Source organism: Lycorma delicatula, chromosome 2 (genome assembly GCF_047948215.1).
Source record: "Lycorma delicatula isolate Av1 chromosome 2, ASM4794821v1, whole genome shotgun sequence".
NCBI classification, from domain to species: Eukaryota; Metazoa; Arthropoda; class Insecta; order Hemiptera; family Fulgoridae; genus Lycorma; species Lycorma delicatula.
This window is the reverse complement of record NC_134456.1, coordinates 80,627,470-80,644,801: the sequence shown is the minus strand read 5'-3', so window position 1 is coordinate 80,644,801 and position 17,332 is coordinate 80,627,470. Positions and strand designations below refer to the sequence as shown.

Sequence of the window (17,332 nt, the reverse complement as noted above, 5' to 3'; positions counted from 1 at the left end):
TTCTTATTGAAGGCTCGTTTCGCTTGTGCTATTCGGCATTTTATATGTATGCTTTAAAAATGTTTATTACATTAAAATTAATATTACTACAGGGATTAAAGAGGTCAAAGGACCTCAAAGTCGTTTTAGTAAAATCTTTGACTAAATGAGTCATCTGTAATTGATTTTAGAATTCGTTTTCCATTTTCTATTTTATAATGTATATGATCGATTTTAGTTAATAATGATAGATATTATTGATATTTAAAAATCTTGCGGCGTATTTGAAATAAAAATCTAGAGTAAAGCTTGGAAACTTATATAACCTTTTGCCGGCTTCTTTTAACGTACATCAGTAGTTGTGATTTTTTTAATTATACATAACGTTTACAATTCACAAGTCCACTAAATATTTAAATTGTATAATGGTCTTTCTGCATTCTAATAAAGTTTCTTATCGACTTTCAGTCATCAGTAATGGAATTTTACTTTCACATTATTTATTATTGTAACTACTTTAAATGACTAAACAGTTTTATTTAACCTCAATATATATTTATTTCCATTATACGTAACTTTATTCTTTTTGTTAACCCTTTAAACAAAAACACAACGTAGAAAATTAAAAAAATCTAATTTTTTTATTTAATTAAATATTTAAATTGAAAATTATAATCTAAAAAATAAAACAAAATATTTTTACACGACTGAGATTTAAACTTAATTAAGTTATTGAATTACATGATTTTATAACAATGAAAGAGTTCTGATGATAGCTCATGATAAATTATTAAATACAATTATTAAGCAGGCAAAGATAAGTTTTGTTAAAATGGCTATGTTTCCATAAAAACTGATAATGCCTAAAGGGCTCACCAAGGAAAAGATGAAAACAGCTCGAAAACAGGAAATGAGTGGGTAAGTCGTTTATATAAAGACAGAAATCGACCTCTTCTTTCTTCAATGTTACTCTTCTTCACTGCGGTGTTCCCGCCCTCTCTCGTCATTCAGATTATTTATACGCGAGTATTCCATAAGGATCATTTCCCCTATTTTCATTTCCTTTCTCTTATTTCAGCCCCATCATCTATTTTCTGTTGAGAATTTAAAACAAAGTAACATCCCAACACTGAAACAAAACAATGTATATTTTATTAAATGTAAAATTGTTTACCTTCAACCAACTAAGCAAACTCCGCATCAACTAAATATATATATATAGCCACTATAATTAATTACTAAAAGCACAAAACGTTGCAAATCAAGCTTATTTTAAAATCTCAAACTTTTTAAGTTTTAAATTTTTTTTTAATGATCCTAAAAATTCTTATCTATATATATATATTTTTTTTTTTGACACATATTTTTATCCACTGGATTCACACTTAATTACTTTGAATAAAAATTTTTCATTCCTAAAAAATTAAAAATTTAGTTAAAATTTCCAGTTAAATTTAATAAAATTACTACGGTAACTGGTAGATATAATTTAAAAATTTGTCGAAACTTATTTGTAATAATCACTGAAGAAAGTGGTTTAATAATATTGCAAAGCATCTGTTTAAAACTGATAATTTTAAACAGTTAAATGGTATTTTAGTTGGTTACAACTAATTATCTACAATATTTGTTTTTTTACACTCTAACATTATATGAATTTTAATTAAAAGAATAAATAGGTTTGACTTTAGAGGAAAAATTCCTCACCTACATGCAGGGAATTTTACAACCATCGAATATAAAACAAGTGTTTTTGGATCGGTTGAAAAGAAGGGGTACTTTTGCCAAACTATAAAAAAAATACTATAAAAGTTCCTGTATTCTTACCAGGAAACTAGAGAGCATTTATTCAAATGCATAAAAAAAATCTCCGATTAGGAAGGGATAAAAACTAACGGAAAACTATGAATAGCTAGAAAGTACATATTATCACGTTGATGAACCGTAAAGTAAGATAAATAACCCCATCCAAATTAAAGCTTCAGGAATCCTCTAAACAATGAGAATCCACCATGTTCACAGTATCCTGAAAGCTGCTAACTTTAACCACAATAAGAACAGCGCAGTATAAACAATAATTCTGCAGGTAACGTACTGTAATAAACATAGCAAAAATTTTGCCTAAAGATGCTAAACAGTCGTCATAGAGTAACCTCGCTTTTTTTAAGAAAACTCTTGCCAACTCAACAACTCTAATAAAATAGTCAGGCAGCTCTTGGGAGTACTAAGTTCGTTTCGGTTTATCTCTGAACTGTGATATAGTACTGCTTATTCTCTGTTCTCACAATTAGGAGTTTTTAACTGGCCAGGTCATCGAGAAATAGACGGCACTGAAAGAATTAATATATTTTAGAAGAACTGAGAGAGCTGTTTCTCAATTATATAGCTGAAGCCGTTTTATTGTAAAAATTAATAAACGTAGAGAATTCAGGAGAGATGTAGTAGATCTCTGCTGAATTCTCTACGTTCACGTAGAACGTTCATTATAAATTAATTCCTTTTCACCGTTTATAGAATACGTCATCTTGCTTGCGAGACCCTTAAAAGGAAGCTTTATTTCTGTATAAAGAGTACATTAAACCTTCGTTAAAATTATATTCGTGAAAACAATCCACAGTAAATAACTTTTGTGTTCTAATAATATCAAGATAATATCGAAATTCACTCCAATGACGCTACATGCTAATATTATGCTCTCTACGTTTAATTGAAATCCTTGAATATTTTCCCTTCTTAGGCATTAACATAAAACTAATAGTACGTTAGTACAGTTTATGTTAGGCATTAACATAAAACTAATTGGATAAATATAGAAATCATTCATGAAGTGTTAAAATGAATTAATTTATTATTCTTTACATGTGTGTTCGCAGCTCGACCAGGATACTGAGAGACTTAACAAACTAAAATTTCTTATAAATACAATTTATTATTCTAAAGACATATCTGCAAAATAAATAATAATAATAAATAGATATAATATACAAAAAAGTAAAATAAAAAGGACAAGATTTGTATAGTGACAGTTTAATTTTATAAACCAGAATGCAGTCCAATTTATTGGAAACATTATAATGACCGCTAATATTAAGTGTATTAACAAGTGTGTATTTACACTTAGAAAGTCTGAAGTTCATAGAATTCAATTTCTACAAATATTGCTACTTTTACTGTCGACTATAGAACTACCCCAATTTATGAATGAATATAATACTGTCACTATCACTACCGTTTAAAAATCACTCGCCAAACAACTTCCTGCATTCACTCACTGTCAACAATGTAATGCTCGTGACGTATTCTTCATTCGTATTTACTATACGCTTACTGATATCGCCGTCACCGCAACCGCGTCAAACTTGGACTAACAAAACTATTGCTTATTATCAAGACTACGCCGAACACTTTTCCTAGCACAACTGCTGACCCTCTCCGCTGGTTCCTGGTAGTATTTATATTCCCCGGCCTGCAGAACCAGTACCCATCTCATCCCTTAACTGTTGAAGCTTAATAATTTTCATCGTCCGCGCCCTTGCGTTTTCTCATGAATTCTTTTTTCCGGTCCGATATCCCTTCTAGTCTAACAGCTTTTGAAGGCGCCATTGTCTGTTTTACGAAGAATAGATTGTTAAACGGACTTGTTAGTCTGAAGGATCCCTTTATTTTAGTTTCCTTCTGGATTTTTCTCTTCATTATTATATTATTTCTTCTTAATTGGAAGAAATCCGTTACTCTTATCCGTTATACTGGTCCTGTTACACTATGAACAGATCTAGCTACTGTTTTCTTTTTTTTGTATCCCGGTTTTGTAAACTTTGCTACTAATTTTGTAGCAATCTTTTTTAACTATCTGCAATTAGGAAATACATTTAATTTTGATTTTCTAATTGTAATTAAAATTTGAGTTTTTAGTACTTGTATATTTTTACAAACTTTTAATACATACTGCGTACATTTTACTGCAATCTAAAGTACTTGTTCTTCTAGCATGATGGATAAATAGAATAATTTCTGATAAAATAACATAGATAGAAATATAAAAACAGTTAAAGGAATAAATAGTGATACGTAGAAAATAAGTAAAGAGAAGAAGATCAATATCTTAGGATGAACAAACACGTTCTCGCTGTTTCAGCAAACCTTAACTTTGGACAATATTATTACGGTTTGTTAGTAACGGTTTGTTAGAGTTGTAGAATTTAACACACCACACACACACACACACACCATCACATAGCTACACAATTCGTAATATCATATTCGTACAGCAGCTGACGTAACAGAACATATACCGTATTCAGTATATTTATTTATGTATGAGATGTAGCTTTATGAATACTATAATAATTATAATCATGTATTTGAGAAATGCACAGCTGTTACATTTACACGGATCTAAATGTCAAGACCAATGGTTGGCGGGCGGGTTTAATAAATAAAAAAAAAATAATTGACGTTATTCGTGATAAATAATTTTACCAATGACGAAAAACAATATTTTGCATATTCTAGATTCATTAACCTCTCAATTTTTCTTTTACCATCTTTTGGAAGAAAAGTACAAGGGTTTATTTTTTTATTTTTTTTATTCTTTTCATTATTTTCGGTCACATAGTTGGTAATGGGGGGAGGGGGTGAAAATGAATTTTCTTATTTTTTGAGTATGACGAGTACGAAAATATCATCCACTTAAATTGAAGTTAACTTAAATATATATATATATATATATATATATATATATATATATATATATATATATATATATATATATATATATATATGCCTAAGTATAAAGTTTTTTGGTTCGAAAATTTACAAAAATATTGGATCAATTTCACTGAAATTTTGATATGCTGTAAAAGTGTACATGATGTTGTGCATGTGATTAAAATTGATTGAGTCTTTCTTAGTTACTCTCAGTTAAGGTGGAAAAAATTTCAGCGGGGAAAGTTAGAAGTGTGGTTCGTTATGATGCTGCAAGTTGGAACTTTAACGATTTTTATCTGCGGTATCTATTTTTGGCCGTATTGTTATTTTTATTTTTTATTTTAGTGCGTTTTTTAACGTGTAACCAATTTTTTATGAGGCAAAGGTTTTTCTTCTTTTTAGTAAAATGTTGTTATTTGTATTTGTAATATGTTGATCAATACATTTGAGTAATGTTCATTGTTCAACGCTGTATATTTCTATTTTTTCTTTCACAACTAGTTCATTTACAAACGGTTCCTAAGGTGGAACCATAAGTAAATTTTATCATAATAATCACTTGACCTGGGGTTTCAATGAGCTCCCATAATAATTCAATTATTACTTGAGTATAAATAAAAAAATAACTAAAGTTATCCATAAGCAAAGTTCTTTAGTACAAGCATATATCCGTATTCACTTCGCGGTTCGCAAAAATAAACAATAAACAAATAAATAATCAATAAAAATTAACAATCAAATAAATAAGAGTAAACACATATGTACACATGAATATAATAAGCTGAACGAATTCCGTTAGTGAGACGATAGACTCATAACGTTGTAGATAGTAACAAGAATAATGTAACAATCACAATTAAAAAAGAGTAAAGAAGTGAACAATAATAATAATAATAATAATAATAATAATAATAATAATAATAATAATAATAATAATAATATCGCTGACAATACAACCTGTCAATACAATCTGTCATACACTATTTCCCAAGCTTTCCACGTGGAGACGTTTCAACCTTCGGACATCTGTTATCAAACAGATTGATTCCAAGTGATTGACGAAATTTTTCAGTCTAATCTAGTATTGTACAGTCAAGTCCAGTCCGGTACATTTAAGTCTAGTCCGGTTCAGGTAGGATTAGGTCAAGTCATTTATGTTAATGTCAGTCCAATCCACTCCACTCCACGCTTGTACAGAACTGGACAATTCTGTCCAGTTCAGTTCAATCCAGTCAAAGCCAGTTCGGGTTAGTCCTGTGCAGTCCGCTCCAATTAATCGAAACCAGACCAGGCCATTCTGGATCGGGTGGTTTTAGGCTTGTTCAGTTCATGTCAGGACAATCCAGTTCTGGTCAGTCCAGTCTAATTGAATGAATAAATGAATTATAAATTTAACACTTACAAATAAAATTAAAGTAATAGATAATTTAAAAATGTGTATTAGTAATGTTTGTATTTGAAATAATCCGTTTCCCCTTATCTTTCATCAACATTTTATTGGCATGATTATAGATAAAGTGTTGTGGAATGAAAATAATTAACCTGTAGGTGTGTACAAAATTTTTCTTCTGCAGACATTTAAATTTGTTTTGGATGATTCAAAATTACAATTCAGTTGTTGCAGATTAAATATTTTTAACGATGATTAAATAGTCTTATTTTTATTTACATATAATCATGAACTCTTAATGTATAATTGCGTAATCGTTGAAACTTTAAATTCCTTTAGCAGACCCCTTCCTTGGCTAAAGTCGAAGTCTGCCTAATCCACCTTTTATCAAATATTTTTGAATTACATAAATTTTATTCTAATGTTCATTTACGGTACTGAAGAGCATATTGTGCATAAACAAGTCTGGATATATTTAAATTCCTTAATATATTAAAATTATAAAATTTGAAAATTAAATATTTTAATCTCCGGCGTAAATTATCGACATACATATCCCACCGCAAATGTGAATCTCGTACGACACTTAGATATTTAATTCCTTCAACTCATTCTAATTTAGAACAATTGCAAGTAGCACTTTAAGGTTCAATGCAGTTGGACTAATGAATTTTTATAGAATTCAAATTAGAAAGTATTCGCAGAAAAAGTGATGTACATACATTTTTAACGTTGAGGTTAAAATACGGACATTAAACTACGATTTCACATTTTTAAGATTCCGTTTGCTTTATGATTTAAACTCCTCCCACATGATATAAAGTCAAAGTTTTTTATGTATAAATTGAGAAGATCAATTTATACAATTTATTGTTAATGTTTATTATGAATAAAATAGGAGATAGAACGATCCGTTGCGGTAATCCGTATTAAAATTTCATTGCTCTGCTTATTTTTTCCCATGGTAAGGAATTGAGCTCGATTTTGTGAATAACTGTTGAATAATTTTATTGGTGTATCATGAATTTCTAAACCAGTTTTTAAAGTATGGAATTTTGGATGGTGAGAAAGCTTTAGTTAGATCCAGGAAGGAAAATTGCTGAAGTGTTATTTGTTGAAATTATTGGATATAATTTTGATTATACATCAAGGATACTTTTATTTGCCTGAAAATCCTATCATTCCCATGTTAAATTAATAAACTTTTGGTAATTTTTCACTAAGAATAGATATCAACAAGTGTTTTTTTAAATTTTATTCCTTGCATTGATTCTATAAAGCAATTGAGCTACTTTTTGTTTTTTTTTTTTTAATAATTTTTAAGCTTTAATTTTTTTGTCAAAGGTCTTACTGTTAGGTACCACTGTTAGATCCACTGTTAGGTATTTCTTTAGAGGATGAGATGAATGATTTGCAGCGTGTGCGAAAATGCAATGCCTGCCGGGATTCGATCCTGGGACCTCCAGATGAAAGACCGAGACGCTACCACTCGTGCCACCTTTTTTTTTTAAGAGGTGGAGGAACTTCATTTATGGGCGCCGAAGCAGTGCTACCTCTCTAACAGGTTCCGCAAGATAGTAAAAGAGGCGTATATATATTCCTGCGCACCACCGACTAAACCTCCACCCCTAGCTTCCCGCTCCTCCTGAGAATAGCTGGTAAAGTATTCAGACAACAACGCAAATAGCAAGGCACATACACACACAAAAACAGATCCACACATAACTAAACAACTCTCGCAACACTCATACTTACCATACGCATACTTACATGTCATCAGCTTTAGCTCGGAAGTGGGGGAAGTCCCCGGGTTCTCAGCCGGTGAAGTGACCGCGGCTTCATTGCATCCAGTCGACCCCCACAAGATCGGGAGGCCCTCTAGGCACTCGCCCGCGGCCCTGTCCCTCGCCCCGGGACTCTAGGGCCTCTATTTAACCTGCGGCTTTCTTCGGCAGAATGTAATTTCTCCATAACTGCTTTAGCATATCGGGCAACAACCGCCCAGTGATTCTCACGTGGTTAACATAATTTCCTGGTGGTTCTCAGGTTCAAATATTTCCTTTCTACCAATAGCATTCACGATCTCCTCACGCTCCACCACAAATCTAGAACAGCGAAAATATACATGAAAAGACGCCTCTTCAACCCCACAAGCAGAGAAGCTATCAGAGTGGTCCAACCCAAACCTATAGAGATACACCCTAAATCTCCCATGACCCACCAGCAGCTAAGAGTAAAATCCAGTGAGTCATGGGTTCTCCCAGACCATCTCCAAACATCGCGTATCAACCTGTAGGCCCATCGGCCCTTCGCATAGCAGTTTCTTCTTAATAACGTAATGTAATAAAGAATAAATAATGTAATATAAAAACTTATCGCCATTTTCCGGAATAAAACCAATACATATCAGTAATACTGGGAAATTTTAGAGTGAACTGATTTCCCTTTGGAAATTTTTTTCACCGACCTACTCCGGTGATATATCAGTTTGTAAATCTAAAAAAAAAATGTTGATAATATTAGTAATCATAAAAATTAGACCTTCATATTTACCTAAGATTTTTCTGTAAATTGACAGTTATACTGTCAGTAAAACAACTTTACTTAGTTCCTTGGTACAATAAATGCTTTACTAGAACCACACTTATAAGAATTATTGAGGCAGTTAATTTAAAAATATAATTTCATTGTTGTAAAAATGAGTTATGCAATTTGTTTTTACAAAGCATGTTAAAGTTTTTTTTTTTTGCTATATACCATTTTGTAATACATTTTGATTAAAATAACATTACACATATTTTAATTATTTATTGTAACATTATAAAACTTTACTTTCAAAATATTTAACTTCTTTTCAGTATCGTTACTTTTTGATTTTTTAATTAATAGGAGTGTAACTTATCCATTGTTAAGATGTAAAGATTAAAGGTCATATTTAAAGGTCACGATTTTGACAATGGTATAAATATGGATACAAATCTAATGATACTAATGGACACGGTCACTATAATGACGTAATCGTTGAATAGTAAACCGATAATAACAAATAAACTTAATTATGTTTGAATAGCATCTACATAATATGCCATTATCATCACTTTATAAACAAATTATCGTAATACGTACGTAAATTGAGGTAAGCATATATTGAGGACGTTTCAAATTAAACCTATTTATTTATTGAATAATTAGTATTACAATTTCAATTATCATTTGTGTAAACGTTATTTAAGTATTTAATCATATAAAATCAATTTATAAAACTAACGGATTTCAATAGATTCCTTTATTCCATCGCTATTAATGTATGATCAATAAAATGAATGCATTAACAGAATGTGAATAATATTTGCAATACCTCACCAATATTGGTTATTAAAAATCGCTATTTCTTTGCCGATAGTTACATGTATAAATAAAAAAAATTAAAATTTTCAGCAATATTATGAAATTCTCCGAGAAATGCAAATTATATAACATTACATGAGAAAAAGAATTGGGAATTAGGAAAAAAATTATAAGTAGACAGGAAAATATAAAATATTACAGGCAAGATTTAAAAGTCTGTAATAGGATTATAATTATTTCCTTCAAATTTTCTACAACTTATAAAATATATATTGGTATGACCCAGAAGACGGAATTAAGTACTTAAAAATTAACCTTTGAAACGATAACCGTAAAGAATACAATGAAATTATATATTAACAGTAGAAAATATATTTAAAAAATAAAGGCTTACGCTTATTAGGTTATGTATAAGATGAAGATTTATACATCTGTTCTTTTAGATCCAATATGTAAAAAACAGAAGTAAAAAGACGAAAGTTAAAGAAAATGAAAAGATGAAGAGAAAAAAATATATATCTAGCCAAAGAATTAGAATAAGAGCTGTACTTAGTAGAGATGAAAATATTAATTAAGTTTATAAGAAGAAATATGAACTTAAACATGTTCATGGAACTTTTAAACATAACTTAGCTAAATGCAGAACCATTACAACCTAAAATATAACATACACATCAGTAATTTGGACATTACATGAATATAATACAAGTATTCTCTATTATATAAGCGAGCGGTATATAGAAACATTTTTTGTGAATTCAGTGTTTAATAGCAGTAAAACTTGGTCAGTATCCTTAATAGAAAGTAAAGAATTTTATCTTTTTGAAATGCGGTGTTAGAGGGAGAGAGAGAGAGATTAAAAATTCGGTGGATCAATAGAAGTTTTAAAGTTAATAGGTGAAGAAAGAAATTTTGTGATAGAATATCGTACAGAAACAGACAAACTTATTCATCAACTTAGTTATTGGCATCCAGATTAAGTTGTTTTGGTAGTAGGGGGATGTGCAGAAGGTGAAAAGTTTTGGAAAAAACAAAAATCGTAACACATAGAACAGATAGTTGAAGATCTAGTTTGTAGTAAATATTTTTAATCTCACCGAGTTGGTCTAGTGGTGAATGCGTCTTCTCAAATCAACTGATTTGGAAGTCGAGAGTTTCAGCATTCAAGTCCTAGTAAGTGCAGTTACTTTTACACGGATTTAAATACTAGATCGTGGATACCGATGTTCTTTGGTGGTTGGGTTTCAATTAACCACACTTCTTAGGAATGGTCGAACTGATACTGTACAAGACTACACTTCATTTACACTCATACATATTTCCTCATTTATCCTATGAAGTAATACCTGAACGATAATTCCCAGAGGCTAAACAGGAAAAATAAACTAAAAGTAAATATTTTAAAATTAAAATATTGGATCAGAACAGAAAGGATTGTGAAGTACCTTCAGACCAGTCAACTGACTCATTGCTCAATGGTAAAGAAGATTTTATTGGTAGATGGAACAAACAAAGCAAACATTGTTATATTAACTTAGATGAAAAAGATCTGGTAAAATAGACAATAATCATTTGATAATCTATTACGATAGAAACAAAAATATTCATTTTATCGTAAATATTTCATTGTTTGTACGTGTACGCGTATCTCACGGGTTTAAAGGGGAACTAAAAAAAAAAAAAACAGAATAATTTTCAATAAAATATTTTACTATACAGCTATAGACTAATTTTGGAACAGAACAGTTAAGATTTCAAAATTTTGGTCACATCTGGTCAGAAATTCACAAAATTTTAGCAAGCCTGCGCCCTATCGACTAAAACTCCACCTTACCCCCTCCGACCCTTAGCCACCCTCACGAGGCCGGAAACCGCATTTAATCATTATTCAACCCCAGGAGGTGTCTTCGAGCTCATTGTGTTCAGAGTCCCGTGCAACTTCACTGTCGCCCATCCATGCAAGCACGAATGAACGCCAGTTCTGCAAAGGACTGTCTGTCCTTCCCTCGATCTCCAGTCTGGTATCCTTCACCTCACTTCTTGAGGTCTTCGCTAGTCTTCTGTGTTCTTCGGTCGGTCTGCATGTTATTATCGGGGAGCCTGGCCTCCTTATTTGAGTTGAGTCAGCCAAGGCACCCTAGACATGGTTGCATCCCGTTTCTTCTCACTATTTGTTCAGCTGTCCACCCTGATCCTCCTCTCGCAGAATCTTTGTAGCTAGTTCTATTACTGCAAGCAACTCTCTATCTCCCCTGAGCATATACTCCAGCATATTTTCCGGAGTCAGTTGGAGGACCCCGAGGTCTCTCCATAGCGGCACCCATTTTCTACAGTCGAAGAAGGTGTGCTCTGGGGTACCTGCTTCCCCGCAGTAGACACACCCATGGTCTGCACGTAGGCGTAATCTGTAGAGGTAGGCTCCTAAATCGCCGTGACCAGTGAGGAGCTGTGTAAGGTAGTAATTCAGTTTTCCATGCCTTCTATTTTGCCACAATTCAATCCGTGCGATGAGCCTCCACTTACCCTTCTCCGACGTGTCCTACTGTTCTTACCAGGCCGCTGTAAGCTGCTGCCTGGCTTCTCCTGGTCCCAGCGCTCCACGTTTCTGGTCTCATTCCTCAATCAGTAACCTCACTGGAGGCAGTCCTGCTAGTAAATCGTACCGCCTCCCACGAAACCGTCCTGTACGCCGTTGTTATACGTAGCGCAACCCTGAGCAATATTAGAAGACTTAGCCTCTAACAAAACCACACGCAAGCACTGTGTTTTTGTGTAAAAGTAATACACGAAAAAGCGTTTGTGAGCATAATCAATATCGATCTGCACTATTATTTAATGAGGAAGGTTATTATTGTTTGTTTGGAGTGAACAAAAAAACTACCCAATCCAACGTAACCAATTTTTTAACCGTGTTCTTGACGTAACTAAGAAGGTTTTTGGATATATTTCATCTCGAAAAAATTTAAAAGTGGAGATTTTCCAGCTGAAGCTCAAACAATGAACTGAATTAATGAAGTGTGAACTGTGAGTCTCTATCACTGTGTGAGCTAGGTTTGAACTGAATGATTCGAATCGATCAAATGAATTATATTACCAAAGTAATAGAATTAAATTTACGTTAAATACAATAATATCAAATAATCTTAAAAATTTCTGTTTAACCATAATGGGCTTCCCGTGGACTGCATGTGAGTCTAGAGTGGTGATGTATGCGAGCACGTGATGGGAGTCTAGGCCAATCATCTCCAATACTGGTAAATAACGGAATGTCTCCGGGGCGCTGTTTTGGAAGGTGCAATGAGGTGCTCTTATAATATCTGTACAATCTTCCGATTTTCAAAATTCAAATGGGGTATTTGTTAGTAGGTTGAAGACTAACTTTTGCATGTATCAGGTACACTCTCCATCTAACAGATCACAGTTATTCGGAATTGTTATCTAAAAATGAAAAATTATTTATTATAACGTGTAAGTAATAAATAATCTGTTATGGTACTGAACTTCTCATTCGGGCCGCTGGTGGCGAGCCGCTAAATTCTCATGCTCTTTTCTAACAGCGAGCCGCTTTCAAGATATTTTCATTAGAAATATCTTCAATAGAGGCCTTATTGAAATTGAAGACAACATATCGTGAGTGATTCATAATCAACTGCCAAGTAAAAACAACTGAAGATAGATTAATGAAAATTTATATATATGTTCTTTATGGTGTAACTACACTAAGAAAGGAGTTTCTGAAATTTCGAGTTTAAAGGGAGTAACAGTAATTTTTATTATTTAATTTCTCGGTAACAAATAAAAATATCAGCTTGATTCTTTTGAATGTGCAATCTTCATGTGAATATCTAAAAACCAAATTTGTAGATTTTTGAAATTCTGAGTTTCAAGGGTTAAAATTTATTATTGAATTTTTTTTTAAGCACGACTATTTTTTTCCTTTTTCGATAACAAATGAAAAAATCAACCTGATTTTTGATGAGCTTAATCTTCATTTGAATAAACCCAATTCTAGATTTTAGAAATTCGACCTTAAAAATGAGTGAAGAAAGTTAAAAATTGTTGATCATTGATTGTAAATTTTCCCAATCCCGACTGTACTAAACGAGATATTTAGTAGATTTGGGCTTACAAATACTCTTGAAATAAATATTAAAAACTATTTTCGGGTTTTTTGATTCCCGATTTTTCAATAGGTGGGAAGGTATACGGCGCTGTGGCTCAACCAAAACAGCCACTGTCACTGTTACTGAATGTGTGACAGGCTGCATCTTCTCCTGTTACTTGACTAAAAAAACATAAAATAAAAAGATTGACCGCTACGGGAAACTCAAGAAACCATATAGCGCGGGCGAAGCTGCGACATAGAGCTAGAACTGTTATAAATTATCTTAGAGCTATGAGATAAAAGTAAAATATAGTAGTGAAATGACTAATCAACATCCAATCCAAATTTCAGTATCACCTATTTTATATTGGAAAAATAATTTAGAGATAAATATATTTCTCATTACTTCCCCACCAGAATCCATTAACTTTAGATTATCCACTTTATTACGGCTTTAGATCTGAGTGTTTATATTGTTTTCCCCCATTTTAAACGTTACACATTATTACTTCAATCGAACAGCACAGATAACATTAAGTTAAAATTAGATGTGAATCATTGTAAATTGAATTTCGCTAAAGGAAAAAAGGGATTTTCGTAAATGGTTTATAAAATCACTACACCAGAAACATTTTATTTCACTTTTGAGCTTTTCACTCAAGTTATACAGTATTAAATTCAAAACAGTTTCATATATAAGTGTTAAAATCGATTTTTTAATCATATTATATGTAGACAACATCAAAATAAGTGTATATAGAATAAAATTAAAATTAGTAAAATACAAAAAAGTGTGAGCGTGTACGTAACTTAAAAACTTACAATATCAAACAGTTGAAATTTTATATAAGTATTCTTAAAAATTTTCTGTTGAAGCAATTTTTTTTTTAATCTTTTACCAAATAAAATATATCACAGGGACATAATTTTATTATTTTTTAAATGATAATGTGTATAATATACTGTTAAAATCTTTAACCTTCTGCTTATAATCTACGTAAATTTTGTGGAAAAGATTATATATAATATATTTAAATAATAAGTATTTTATATATATATTCATTACTCTGTGTATACGGAGTGTTCTGGCACGTTCTACTGTTAATGGCACCGTTCTATTTACTGACAGATATTATTTGTTTTATCTATATAGTTGTTCTCATATATTGGTATTGATGACTGACTTTTTTTAGTTTTTATCTTCCTGTGATTTATTTCTAGTGATATATTAAGTATTGAATTGTACTTCGACCACGTATGACAGTGCTTTACCTGTATATGAGGTGTTTGTTATTTGTCTGCTTTAATAAGTGATTTCGTCAGGGACCTCTCTTCACGTGATTAACGTTAATAAAATTTACTTATGATTCCCTATGAGGTAAATGCAAGGTCCACAATTGTAAATACTTTCAGATAGACAAAAACAAAAATTTTATTTCGAATATTTTGTAAATAATTCTTATTTATTTCTGTTTTAGGTAAGTGAAATTGCATTGAAGAAGAAGTATTCTACACTATCTTCATTAAAAAAAGTTCTTGTGAGTTTTACAATTATTTAATAGTTAGTAAACATAGACTTATAATTAAAAAGATATGTAAATAAAAAACAGGATATTTATTCTATAATATATTATTTAAACAAAAATATATTTTCGTACAATCTAAAATTATAGACGAAAGAGAATTCGATATTTTCGTATAAAATTTATAATAATAACTTAGTCGATGGAATTTTTTATTAAACTATTCAAACATTTAAAAAAAATTATATGTGCCCAATTTAGTGATTAATTATTTTCCTTTTATTTGTTAATTTTATTTTTAACGGTACATAGCTTAAATATTCTTAAACATAGTTAGCGGTTACTGACTTACAATAGCTAATTTTATGTAACAATACGGTTCAAATATAAATTTACGTTACTGCGTTTAGATGTGTGTAGTAAATACTAAACTCCAATTATAATAATTGGTTTAATAGCCATTGCTCGGCTCAGGGGATTCATTTTGGCCTAATCAGAACTTGGGAGAAGCAAGAAACGCTGAAGTTTTCAGTTTATCGGTACGAAGAACCATACAAAGTAAAAATACTTGTTTTTACTTTTTAATTAGGTAAATTTACTCTTATTTATTTTTTAAAAAAGCAAGTCATATTTTTAAAAATGTATATAAATTACAAACAAATTCAGAAAAAAATAATGATATTATTGATTTCATCAACACTTTGGAAAAAAGAAAGTGCAAAATGTAAGGTGGTAAATTTCTCCACGGTTGCTTAATTTTGGAAAATTTTTTCGGCCGGCTCAGATCTTTATACTGTCGGCGAACTGCTTCGACGGCACATGCCACTTAATAACCTTGTTGTAGCCCTGAGAAGGGCTGTTGTTGTCGATTGGCTTCGATGGCTCGTTATAATTTATAATCTTATGGTAGCCTGGAGAAGGGTTATTGTCGTCGAATGGCTTCGAGGATAACTTTGTGTATAACTATTGTGTATGAATTTATAACTTTGTGGTATCCCTGAAAAGGGCCGTTTTTTACGTTAGCTCTGAGAAGAGCTAACGGTCCGGAAGCTGGTCTCCGGCGAAGTCTAGGAATTGCGGATCGTCCATTGAAGTCTGACCGGGCTTTCCCTCAGCGGCAGTTGGATTCCCACTAGAGCGTGGCAATAGTGGCTCGCAGTGCCGGTCGTATTTCGCCGTCGCGGCAGAAGCGGTTCTCCCCGAGCGATTCCACGTTGGGCCGGCTCCTGCTGCTGAGTCCGCTGGCCAGGGCGATTGAAGCCCGGCGAGCTGGAGCGGGAAGGTAGCGTCCGCGTCCAGCGGCTCCCTCGGTGGGCCAGCCAGGCCTGCTGCTCCGGCGGGGATGTTGGAATTCGTCGGGAGGTCCCAGGGAACTTCTTATGTCTTCTCCAGGTGGTGGTCGACGATGAATTAAAAATTCATTCTCGTGCACGCTCTTTTATTGAAGCCTAAGAGTGGTGGGGCTGCAGCGCCGCTATGGTGGGAGAACTGCGCGGCGGTTGTGACTGTGACTCTATACCAACACGTACGTATACTGTGCTCCAGCTGACATCTAAGCTGCTATCGTTGTCTGCCTATATTAAATTAGGCATATATGTGGTAGCAATATAAACGACCTATGTATATTAACCGTTTGCTGAAAATTTGTCGGAAACTTTTCTTTTATTTTCCTCAAAAAAACCTATAAATGTATCTTACAAACATCCATATTTTTAATATCTACGAAGAGAAACACCTTTTTGATTCAAGATCACAAAAATATGAAAGAAATTTCAATGTTTTGACGTGTAAACCATACATTTCTCTGCTTCTAGAGTGATAAAATTCGTTAGCGTTGCGCTGCTAACAGCTGGTAGTCGGTATTGTAATCACTGTAAATTTGCTTGGTGGTTGTTAATTTTTACTCAAGAGCTATTTCAAACAGCAAAAGGAGTATACTGCGAATTATTATTTTATACTGAGAAAAATTTATTCTGTGTTCAAACAATGAAGACAGCCAGCGAGTAGTTGCTGGTGAAGCAAGATATATTCTGTACGTGACCTTACAGAGATTTAACTCTTTTAAAATATTAAAGAAAGTTAATAATTAAAAACAGTTAAAGAAGAAATACTATTTAAAAGTTATAGTTTAGTACTTTTAAACAAGAGCTTATGATATTGTATAACTATTTTATGGTACAAAGGATAATAAATTACAGCATTATAAACCTGGACCTGCGTTCTGGTTAGTTAGATCTGGGTAAGGATAGTTGTATGGTACGGTATAAACGCGTTAGGATA

At 32.2% G+C, this 17,332-nt stretch overlaps 1 protein-coding gene across 4 annotated transcripts in view; it reads left to right on the top strand.

Annotated features, from left to right (window-relative positions):
- The window catches only part of LOC142320205 (uncharacterized), an 804,138-nt gene that overhangs the window by 451,171 nt on the left and 335,635 nt on the right, over positions 1-17,332 (top strand). The window contains exon 2 of one of the 4 annotated variants that reach the window (XM_075357892.1): positions 15,008-15,067. The exons of the other annotated variants lie outside the window; for them this stretch is intronic. The gene's annotated coding sequence lies outside the window, so the exon portion shown is untranslated. The remainder of the gene's footprint in view (positions 1-15,007; positions 15,068-17,332) is intronic. 4 annotated transcript variants of the gene reach the window in all.